Source organism: Aulonocara stuartgranti (genome assembly GCF_965226115.1).
Source record: "Aulonocara stuartgranti genome assembly, chromosome: 23".
Classification (NCBI taxonomy): domain Eukaryota; kingdom Metazoa; phylum Chordata; class Actinopteri; order Cichliformes; family Cichlidae; genus Aulonocara; species Aulonocara stuartgranti.
The window spans coordinates 47417331-47429760 of record NC_138958.1 but is presented as its reverse complement, the minus strand read 5'-3'; the positions used below and the strand labels follow the sequence as shown (position 1 = coordinate 47429760).

General features: G+C 43.5%; 1 protein-coding gene across 1 annotated transcript in view; it reads right to left on the bottom strand.

The window, feature by feature from the left end:
* The window catches only part of LOC309701484 (NACHT, LRR and PYD domains-containing protein 12-like), a 1104110-nt gene that overhangs the window by 678351 nt on the left and 413329 nt on the right, over positions 1–12430 (bottom strand). The window lies entirely within an intron of this gene.

The following is a 12430-nucleotide window of genomic DNA, read 5'->3' as shown; positions in this document are numbered from 1 at the left end:
ACAGAGCTGATTATGTCCTTCACTGGATGTACTGGAAGTTTGGGATCCATCACTTTCAACTGACCTTTGACCTCCTCTAAAAACTGTGGTGGAGCAGCGGTGTCACATTCAGAGCTTTCAGCTTTATTTTGAAAGAGTTCAGTCATCAGGAAGTGAACTTCTGGGTTCTGATTTTCTTTCTATTATTTTACAGAAGTGAAGAAGAAGAACTAAAAGCTTTGAAATGATCTGAGTGATATTTTTGAACATTGCCACCAAATTGAGTTCAGCCTCCAGCAGTAACTTTGTTTCATGATGCCTCCCTGATGATGTGATGTTTGATTACAAACCTGTTTATGTGTTAGACATTAATCACATGAACACAGGCAGAAAAAAGAAGCCAATGAAACAAATGACAGAAACGTGTTCATTCACTGCCATAATCCATATTTTATATGTACAGATGTTTGTAAAGAACACGTGTGCAGCGCTTTGTTCTGAGTATCTGCTGTCAGCACACAGTGCAGCAATAACTACAACCACACGTTTCTGTAGATCCTGAACATCAGCCTGGAGGAATCTGACCTCAGGTCTGCACACAGAGGCGCTTCACCTCTGGGATGATGCTGGCGTCAGCTCCTTCTACAATCAGGCAGAAGCTTCTGCACCATCAGGACACAAACAGAGAGGAGCTTCTATCCTCAGACCATCCAAGTCCTAAATCAGAACATGCTCCCCTCATAGCATCACCATCAGGGTTTAAACAGGACCTTACATCATGTTCTTGTCTCACTGTCATATTTCAGATCATACCTGATTCATTATGACGTCACACGCTGCTACACTGATCCTGCTGCTTCATTACTGCTGATATTACTCTGCTCACTCTGTTCAGTTACTCTGTTTACATCACTTTGCTCATTTGCTTTGTTCTGCTTGCACTGCTCTGTCAGTACATGCTGTGCTAATGTGGCACAAAGCACTTTAACATTACATCTGCACAATGTTTCATTATTTCATTTAATGATTGTTTCTAATCTTTTGTCCAGTCACAGGAGCAGCTCAGCACATTTCACTGTGTTGTACGTGTATGACGATGCCTGTGACAAATAAACAGCCTCGGACTCTTCAATCTTCTGCATTTCTTTGGAGATCAGCTCAGTGGCCTGTTGAGACCATCTTTCTATTTCTGATGACTCAGTTCAGATTATTATCCTGATACTTTCTTTTAAAATGTGATGAAATCATTTATCTGATGTTCTGACACAAATACACCAAAACAATCCCAAACAGCACAAACCACCACGTTACACACAGTGTAATAAAAATACAGGCAACTACAAATAAAAACACTTTAAAATATAAACTAAAATTACAAAGTGGTCACAGAATTTCAAACACCCGTAAATGAGTCAGCAGCTCTCTTACATGGTCAGCTGAGCTCCATGATTGAAGAACATTGTTGCTGCAGGTTCATCACTGAAGTCTGGAGGTGTGTTTCTGGACCAGTCACTCCTCACAGACACACAGCTGGATACTGGAGACTGTGACCTCTGACCTCTGCAAACACAACCACATTGCATTCATTTCACATCAATTAGTACACCACAAAAGGCATGCAAGAAACACAGTATGAAGGCAAACTTCTGGCTTCAATAACATTCAACAGGTCAGGTGGAAACTTTTCTCAGATTTGATTCATGTTTTTATAGAACGATCCAGCTAAAAAAAATATACCATTAGGTCAGGGGTCAGCAACCTTCAGGACCCAAAGAGCCATTTGGAGCCAGTTTCCACGCAAAAGAAAACACTGGGAGCCACAAATACTTTTTGACATCTAGAATGAAGATAACACTGTATATACTGTTTTTTACCTTTATGCTTTGTGTGAACAACTAAGGTGTGTTGCTTATGAAATCCATGAAGTGCTACAGAGAAAATTACATGTTATTTATGTAATGAACACATTTGAACTCTTAAAGAAATATAACCAAAGGAAAGACACCCAGCTGAACTAAAATGATGTAGCAAACAAAAGCTGTTGTGAGCCGCCACCCTTATATCTCCTTTGGGCTTTTGGAGCCTTGAGCTGACTTTTAAAAAATAATTGGAAAAAAAGCTCTATGCTGCTGAAAGATGAAAAATAGATATTTGCAAAATTCTGCCTGAATATGTATTTTACCTGGTTAATGTGTGTGGCGGGGCGTGGTCTGCAGCGCCGCTGCAGGGGAGCCGGACACACCTGAGCGGCACCCGCAATCACGCCTCGCCGCCTTAACGTCTGTGCTGTTGTGTTGGTGTGTGTCGGGCTGTGAGCTGCAAAGCTACAGCCGGCTGTGTGCGTACAGCAACCGTGTGTGAAAAGTGGTCAATAAAGAGAAGCTGAAAAGCGTGTTCATGCAAACATCGTCGGGTCTGCCGTGATATGTTTACAACGGGACTTCTGCTCCTGAACCTCTGCGCACAGCGTCTGCAGGTCGGGGCTGTACGAAGTCACTTTCATCTTTACAGGACTGTAAGCTGTCGTCTGTGAGGCGTGAGCGGTAGGGATGGGTATTGATAAGATTTTCACGATTCCGATTCCATTTTCGATTCTGTTTAACGATTCGATTCTTTATCGATTCTTTTTAAAAAAGGAGAACACTAAGGTCGATTAGCTTAGAACTTTGTTTTATATCTTCTCTTTGAACAAGATAGAAATTTAGGAGTAACATGGCCTTACAAACCCAACAGTGAGATCTTAAGAGATCCACAGCCTACGGCTCTTCAATGTGGTGTCACAGGGACCCCGGGGAAAAAAATTGTAAATGTAAAATAATAAAATAAATATTCTTCTGTAGCAATAACAAAGTATAACATAAATTATTCTGTAGCAATTACACAAGAATATCCAGTAATGTCCCTGCCTACAATTAAACACATTCACTTACCGAAAATCGGGGGCATCTGCTGTGGCAAATGGGTGCAAGCCTTTGACCACAAACTTAGTCACTGCTCGGTAATATTAGTCTATCCTGGCCTGAAAGGAGACGCTACCGGTAGACTGCAGCGAGAACTGCCAGCGAGCGCCAGCCAGACTCTGTCTCTCTCATCATGGTCACCTAAACGCGCAGTAATGGCAGATAAGGCAGATCGCGCTAACATAATATGCACTGTTAGTTGATTATTTACCTGCCGCATTAACGGGAGAGGACGTGCAAACGTTACCGCTGCTGCTGGGTTGAGATTCACGAGTCCGGAGCGGAATTAAAAACACGACATTCATTTAAGGTCATCGTGTGTTTTGTGAGCAAATGCTTTTGCATATTCGTAGTGTTTCCTCCCTTAAATGAAGTATCTACTTTGCAAGTATTGCAAGTTGCCCTGTTGTCATCCGTTCTTGTAAAGTATAACCAATCTTTTTAGCGTTTGAGCCGCCATGTTTCCTGCCAGGTAAATGACGCTCCGCAACGTGGTGACGTCATTCAGGGTGACTGGAATCGATAAGGGAATTGTTTGCAAAAATGGCAAACGATTCCAAGGAATTGAAACAGTGGGAACCGGTTCTCAACAAGAACCGGTTTTCGATACCCATCCCTAGTGAGCGGTGTTTGTTTTTAACATAGTTCACGGTGGAGAACAGCTGCTGACATAATGTGGATCCGAAGATCCATAATTGGCCTACCTGGGGCTGAAAGTCTCGATAAATGCACGGCGTTTCGGCGGGTACACCGGCTTCCACGAGTGTGACGCTTATTTGAACGATGAAAAAATAAAAAATATAATTTTATTTTTATATTTCAATATCACAATAATCTTCCAATTTAGAACTACAAGTTAAAAAAGAACATAAATAAAATACACTTCAGCTAAATACTTCTAATTTATTTTCCCAAACCACGAGGAGCCGCACTGTAAGGACTAAAGAGCCGCAGGTTGCCGACCCCTGCATTAGTGTTAGTCAATGTTGCAACTGAACTGAAAAACAAAAGATTTTGGTCCAAAGAAACAAAGTCACTATTAATACAACACAACCCCCCCAAAAAGAGCCATGTAGACCCCGGGCTCTATGGGTCTTGTGCTCGGAGCTTGTTCCTGTGCTGCCATGATTAGTGCCTCTGTGCTGTCTTTCAGTCCAGCTTTGTTCAGCCACTGGTAGGATTTCTGGATGTCAGCCACTTCCTCTGCCTGCTGGTGGTGCAAACTGTGTTGTTCTGAGTTTCATTGGACGTCTTTGTCCAAAGCACCAGACAAAGGGCAAAGTAGATGCATTTGCATCAGCAGGAAAATACACCCCAAACTAGCATCATCATTATACAACTTTAACAACTGCCACTAAATGATACTTCATACACAGACCAGTGTTAGGTTAAGTTATGATGTCACTGGCAGAACATTTATAGAAACAACCTTTGAACTCTGAGTCAGCAGCTCTCTTACATGGTCAGCTGAGCTCCATGATTGAAGAACATTGTTGCTGCAGGTTCATGACTGAAATATGGAGGTCTGTCTTTGGACCAGTCACTCCTCACAGACACACAGCTGGATGCTGCAGATGCTGCTCCGTCCTCTTCCTCCATCTTCTTGATGTCAGGGTGGAGTTAGTCTGAGAGGTAAACACACACACTCAGAGGTGCTGTTGTACTGGAAGCATCACACTGACGGCTTTCTAATGTTGGAGCTTTGGCACTAAAGTCCAAACCAGTTATTTTAGAGGCTCAAAGTCTTTAAAAAACACCAAAACCATCACATTATTTAATAAGTACATGATCAGGTGGATGAAGGAACTCAGTGTGTTTGGGATCATCATCATGGTGAGGAGCCCACATGTTACGGCTCCTTTGGAGAGAAGCTGAGGATCACTGCAGGAAGTGAGCTCATGAAACCAAACTGCTGTTTGTGAGCAGCATGACTCTGTTATTGGACCTGCTCTGTGTTCTACATATGATCAATACTTCAAATATCTGTAAACATCTCATCTTATATTTGTTGCACTTGGTCACATCTGTCTTTAAAAATAGATTTTTAATGTCACTGAGAGTTCTTTTCTACCTTTATTGATTTATTTTGGAATAAATTAAATATAAAGGTGCCAAAAACTGCCTGCAGCTTCTGCTCTGTGACAGGAAACTACTGTCAGGCTCAAAATGACTTCAGATTATTCATCACAGAGTGTTTATAGATCACAGGACACGTTACAGTTTTACAGCCTCACGGACATAAAACTCTTAAAGTTTGTTTTTGAAGGGATTTTCAGATCAGACCTGATGTTTCTGCCTACAGCCTGTTTACCGATATAATCAATATCAGATATCAGAGCAACAGAAACCTCGGTGATCAGGACGCCGGGACTGAGAACAGGAAGTGGCTCAAACGTCGCACTTTCATAAAGTCAGCCTGAACTCCACTCACAGAGTTTCTGTCGCCATTTTAGTTTTAAAACCCGTCGTGATAAGGGCGGGTCTTACTGTGAACCTGCGCGCTCATTGGCTAATAACTTGAGATTGACAAGTCGTTATCCAATGAGCGCGCGGCTTCTCCCAACATAAAGTAGTTTGCTTTGAAAAACCAAAGTCTGATTATTTTTGCCTCCACTGACGGAGCCTGTTGTTCCCGCCACAGAGACACAGTAATGTCAGAGCGGTGTTAACACTCACCTGCCTCAGCACAGCTCTCACTCTCCTCCTGCTCTCTCAGCTAAACTCACTTCCTCTCTACTTACAGGAAACCAGCGCTCAGAGGAGCCGACCGGCCTCACGTTTCACCCACAGACACGAACAGCGTGGAATTATTTTATGTCATAAGAAGAAACATATTCATGTTAACACTCACCTGCCTCAGCTCCACCTTCCTCCTCCTGCTGCTCTGAACGGAGGATCAACACTTTCACTTTCACTGCTCCTCCCTAAACACAGAGGATGCTGGGACTTGTAGTTTTTACCTTGTGTGATATTTATGGATGTGACACTAAATCACAGCATGAAAACTTCCTGCAAACATGTCACAGGCGATAAAAGTTTCACATTAAAGGTGAAGTTATTTTTCTGTCTCATGTTCAATAAACAGTGAGCTGGGAAAACTGAAGAACAGACTTCAGACGTTCCCTGCAGAGTTTCTGCTGCTCGGTCGTCTGCATGTTGCTGAGACTGAGCTGATGATGAAGCTGTGACGGGTTTATGGCACGTTTGGTTCTGGAGAAGAGTTTTACTGCCGGTGCAGGTGAAATGATCAGAGGTTACAGCCTCTGGTTAAAGTGGAGGCAGCGATCAGGACGGCTGAGCAGCAGAGGTCTCGAGGGTCCTAAAGTGTAAAAGCATCAGAATCAGAATCAGAATCAGAATCAGAAAGGGTTTTATTGCCAAATGTTGAGCAGGTTTACAACATTAGGAAATTGCTGCGGTGCTTCAGTGCAAACATACTGTCATAAATTACGCTTAAATAGACATGAAAATAAAAATAAGAATAAGAATTAAAAGTGCTAAGTAGATAGATATATACATGATATATACATGAGTGCAGGTGGTGATCAGTGCCAAACATGGAATGATGCAGTGAACACAGCATAGGGTGTTAGTGGTGGGAACAGTCATACGGTTATTGTTCATGTGTCCGACAGCAGAGGGGAAGAAACTGTTCTTATGGCGAGAGGTTCTGGTGCGAATGGACCGGAGCCTCCTGCCTGAGGGGAGCAGGTCAAACAGACTGTGTCCAGGGTGAGAAGGGTCAGCTGAGATCCGAGCTGCACGCCCCAGTGTCCTGGAGGTGTACAGGTCCTGCAGAGATGGGAGTCTGCAGCCAATCACCTTGTCAGCAGAGCGCACAACACGCTGCAGTCTCTGTTTGTCCCTGATAGTGGCTCCAGCGTACCACACGGTGATGGAGGAGGTGAGGATGGACTCGATGATTGCAGTGTAGAATTGCATCATCGTCCGTGTTGGCAGGTTGAATTTCTTCAGCTGCCTCAGGAAGTACATCCTCTGCTGGGCTTTGTTAATGACGGAGGTGATGGTGGGCTCCCACTTCAGGTCCTGGGTGATGGTGGTACCCAGGAAGCGGAATGAGTCCACAGAGGTGATGGGGGTGTCAGTCAGGATGATGGGGGGGAGTGGAGCTGTGTGCGTCCTGAAGTCCACAATAATCTCCACTGTCTTCTGGGCATTCAGCACCAGGTTGTTGTGGCTGCACCAGGACACCAGACGTTCAACCTCCCTCCTGTAGGCAGACTCATCCCCGTCCGAGATGAGTCCAATAACGGTGGTGTCATCAGTGTTAGTAACACAAAGATCACAGAATGGGATCATCCACACAACACTAACATCTAAATCCACGGCAGGAACTCTTCCAGTGTCCTGAAAAATCTGTGTGCACGATGCTGAGATTAAAATCTGTCTGCTCATCTTAATGCAATATTTACTAAAGTCTGGTAGAAGTTTTACTGATTTCCAGTCCACTTAGAAGACGTGTGGATAGGTGCTGGGTTGTAGAGCAGACTGAAAGCTTTAAGTTCATCCTCTGATTAAAAACTCAGACCCACAGATACAGGAAGTATAACCCTGGTGTAAGACAGGAAACAGCAACATGGCAGCCATCTTTTTCCTCCCATGATGACCAGTGTCCCAGCAGAAGCTGGGGTTTGTTAGATCCTGTTCGATCCAGAGGAGACAGGCTAAAAGAGTCGATCAGGGGGGATCATGGTTTTATTATGTGCTCGTTATGATTGAAGCTCTGGTTGTGTGTTAGAGACAGAACCTGCAGATTCCTCCACTCTGCCTCCTCCTCTGCAGGAATCAGCCTCTTGGCTGGTTTTATTCACCAACGTGAATAAAATCATCAAACTAATCCAAGTTCATTGTGAAATGCCTGAAAATGGAGGAATAAATCTGTCAGTTACCGTATAAAGTTTGAGTTTGTCAGTGTTTTACACGGAGACGGTCGTCAGATGTTGAATGTTTAGCATGAAAGTTCCACATCTGGAGAAACCTTCAAGATTAAAGCCAGTGAAAAGTGAAGAGTTTCTGCAGCAGCCGCACTTCCTGCAAATCTGTTCTTTCAAAATAAAGTGAAGAGTCTAAAATTATATTCACGACAGGTTTAAAGGTGAAGGTGGTCACATGGTTTTAGTGGAATGCCTACGTGGGCGCGTCTGAGTGATTTTGATTCAGATTCATGCAGCGTGGAGCAGTAAACACTTGTTTTTGTTCATCTGGACTCATGAAGGATTCCAGTTAGCACATTTCCAGCCAATGAAACGTAACTACAGATGAAGACAAACACATTTAAGCTGCCTGACTCTCGAGTGTGGGTGCGTGTTCCCATTTTCAGGCTGTTTTAGTTTTTAGTTTAGAGGAACGCTGCAAACTCACAAAAACTTCTTTCTTGTGAGGTTTTGTTGTCAGACTGATAAAAGCAGCAGCAGCTGGTGTTTGATGAGCAGACGTGTGTTTCCTGTTCTGTAATAATCAGCTTGTTACCATCACATAATGAACTCAGCCGTGACCAATGAGGCCGTCCTTGTGCGGTTCTCTGGCGCTGATTCTGACTGTGACCTTCACCTCTGCAGGGTCGCCTCTGCTCGTGGCTCAGCTCGTGTTTGTCAGGCTGACAAAATAAAAGCTTCTTCATTTCTGTGGCTGAAGAGGAGTCTGCTCTTCTTCACCAACAGGAAGTGAAACATTTCTCACTGATTCTGAAATCTTCACTTGTCTCACAAACTCACAGTAACACACACACACGGTTGTGTTTTCATATCCTTTGGGGACATCTATTTGACATCATGCTCTCCTCAGCCTTTTACTCTAACCATTAAGACTGAATGCCTAACCCTGACCTGACTGTCCCTGACACTAAAACCACATTCTGAGTCTCACAAATGTCTTCAAACTTGTGGGGACGGGCATTTTGGTCCCCACAAAGACATGTAAACATGCACACACACAGGTATTAATGACCTCACAGGTTCATGTTTGGGGCTTTTAGCATCTTTGTGTGTCGCTCAGATTTAATTCACTCTTGTTTTGAGGTTTTGTGCCTTTTTGTTTCATTCTTTGTGCGTTTATTTTCTCTTTAAGCCTTTCAGGACTCGTGCTGTTGCCTTTTTACTGGTGTGTTATTAGTATTTTTAATTTCTAAACTTATTGTAAAAGAAGGACCGATGGAACATTTATGTGAAAATAAACATGATCATTTAATGTTTTTGTCAGTCATTAAAGATAAATCCTGGTCTTTCATTTTGCTGCTGCATTGTTCACAGAAACACATATTTTCCTGTTTCTTTCTGTTTGTGTTTTTCTGCTTTTGCCTGTTTAGCGCTGCTGAGCAGGAAAACCCAGACGAACAAAAACCTCTTTTAAGTAAATGTTTGAGTCACTTTGGGTCTGAACTGTAAAAAACTGCAGACTGAAACAGATTTGAAGGCATCACAGGAACAGCCTCACATTCAAAACATGAAAGAGAGGACTTTTATTTTGAAACACTCAGGAAATGACAGAGGGAAAGTTTTTTAATTAAAACAAATTATTATTTTATGCATTCTAAGTTCATACAACCACCAAAACTGTGATGATCCTCACATCAGCTTTACTGTGTGAGGTCACATACACGATCATTAATGTTACTATTATTATTATTATTATTATTATTAGAGACTTGCAGAGAGAAGAGGTGGAAACATTTTGATTTTCATAAATTTAACAGACTAAAAACCTACAAACATGTTTGGTGCTGAAGAAAAATGGAAAATATCAGAACATCAGAGCTTAGACGACCTCCCTCATCATCTTGGTGACATCGTTGCTAAGGGTGACCATGTCCAAGGCCCAGCCCCTGGACAGGTTGGAGCGTGTCGTCTCCTGGCGCATGGCGGTCAGGAAACCCTAAAGCAGTGGTTCCCAAACTTTTTTTTGCTGGGCCCCTCTTGTTTTACAAGATAAATGTTCGCGCCCCCCCTCGCGCGCGCACGCACAAACACAACCTCCAACCACACACGCCCATATTTTGCTCCATTGCGGTTTATTTCACACCTCAAACATTTAGTAAACAATTAAGCAAATACAAATAATCTGCAATAAATTACAGGTAGTAAGAAAATAAACTACTAACTCTTTTACGCTACGTCCACATCTACACGGGGATTTTTGAAAACGCAGCTGTTTCTATGTGTTTGGACCTTTCGTCCACATGTAAACGGCGTTTCGAATCACCGAAAACTGAGATTTTTTAAAACTCCTTTTTTGCGTTTACATGTGGACGAGGAATACAGAGTTGGTCACGCAACGTCAAAGATATGTGCCTTTTTTCATGTCACGCTGTGCGCACATTATTGTTTACATGAGATGAATTGCAGAATGGCAGATAGAGACAAAATACTGTTAATCTGACTATCTGCAGGTTTTACACACTTACATACACACATGCAGTTACTGTCCCTCCATTTACAAAGGCAGAGGCGTCACGGTGTGATTATCTTCCCTTTGGTTTCACCTGCACAAGTGCCGAGGTAGGTATTGATAGCAATGTTGAATATTATTACACAGGAAAAAACAACTACATGTAAAATATGCTTCACCATATTTTCTAGTCTTTGGCTTAGAATGAAGTTGATTTGGAAACATATTCAGCGATGCTTCATCTCCTGCTTTGCGTTTCTGTGGGTGCGCCCAATTTCTGTGGGCACAAAGTGTTAAGTGTGAAACGAGGCAGATCTGTCGTGGTCCTGAGTCATTGACCCAGTGTTTTGAGTTTGTTGGTATTATTTTCCAGTTTCTGCTGTTTTGTATTTGTTCTTAGGGTTTGAGTTGTGTGTTTAGTGTTTCTATTGTCCCTACCTGTGTCTTTCCTCTGTGTTCTGTTCGTGTCCCCAAGTTGGTATTGTGAAACAGCCTGTGAGTTTCCTGTTTTACTTTGTAGGTTTGTGTCTCGTTATGCCCATTAGTTCCAGCTGTGTCCCCTCCTGTCTGCCTGTGCTCCTCGTCGCATCGTCTGTGTTACACTCACCTCTTCCAGGCTCGCACGCTCACTCCTCTTCAGCCACTCACCCTCACACCGTTACACTCTCATGCCAATCCAGCAACAGGCAATCCACACAGGGTCAGGGACGCGTCCAGGAAATCTAGGTACAGGAAAGAACAGGTCAGGAACTGTAATGAACAGTACTGAGAATCAACTCAATGATTTAGCACAAACTGAGAAGACTCAACAAATCACCAACCTGTGGCCTAGAGTGTCCTGGTGCCACGTGCACTTATGGACACTCTTATGTTCGAACATAGTGTTCGTTATGGCCAAGCTGTGGTTTGCACAGAAGTTCAATAACAAAACACCACTCGGGTTCAGGTCCTGGGGTCCATTCCTCCCAATCACGCCCCTCCAGGTTTCACTGTTGTTGCCCACATGAGCATTTAAGTCTCCCAGTAGGACCCTCCAGTGTCCCACCCAGGGACTCCAAGAAGCCTGGGTACTCTGAACCCCAACCCGGAGGCACAGATAACAAACCCTCTCATCCACTGGGAGAAACCCCAACATACAGGCAGCAAGCTGAAGGGACACCAGGATACCCACCCCAGGCCGCCGCCTCTCACCAGGGGCAACTCCAGACTGAGACAGAGTCCAGCCCCTCTCCAGGAGGCTGGTTCCAGAGCCCAAGCCGTGTGTTGAGGTGAGCCTGACTATATCTAGCCGGTTCCTCTCAACCTCACGCACAAACTCAGCCTCCTTCCCCACCAGAGAGGTGACATTCAATGTCCCAATTGCCAGTCTTGGGGTTTGGTTCGCTCCTGGACGGCGCTCACAATGCACCCAACACACATTAGTTGGTATCAAATGAGCACAACTGATCATTAATCCCACTCCATGGTCCTTAGGGTGGCACAGTTGCTTCACTCTCTCCTCTTATTCCATTAGAAAGCATTCTGTATGTCCCTAATATAACTGAGAACTTCAATAAAATCTCTGAATCTAACAATATAAAAATGGCACTGAGTCTGTGTCTGCATTTGTGTGACATTAATGTTCCACTTTAACTTGGAGGTTTTGACTCCCACTTTTAACTCCTTCTCTTAATGTGGACGATCATACAGCTGGCTTCTTGAAAGGGGGGTGGGTGGGGGGCATACTACAGCCAAACTACACAACAGGACAAATGAAAAGAACAACCACAACTTCTCCTGTATCAGTGTGTTGCAGTGATTGTTTAGTTTTACTATCACTCAGTGTTTCTCATCAAAGGCAGTGCAACTGTCTGTGACACTGTGGCACTCTGTCAAGATTGTTGCACATTTGTGTCTCCTTTATAAAGTCAAACAGGATTTTGAATTGTCTGACATTTGCACGGGAATCTGGAGGAGGGAGACGGGCCTTCTTCAGTTTCCTAAGAAACTGTAGTAACTCTAACTCTACTCTAAGAGAGAGATCCACTAATGCCTCGCACCAACACAAACTGGGTTCTGGAGTCAAAGAGCTGTTAGTGTTTACAAAT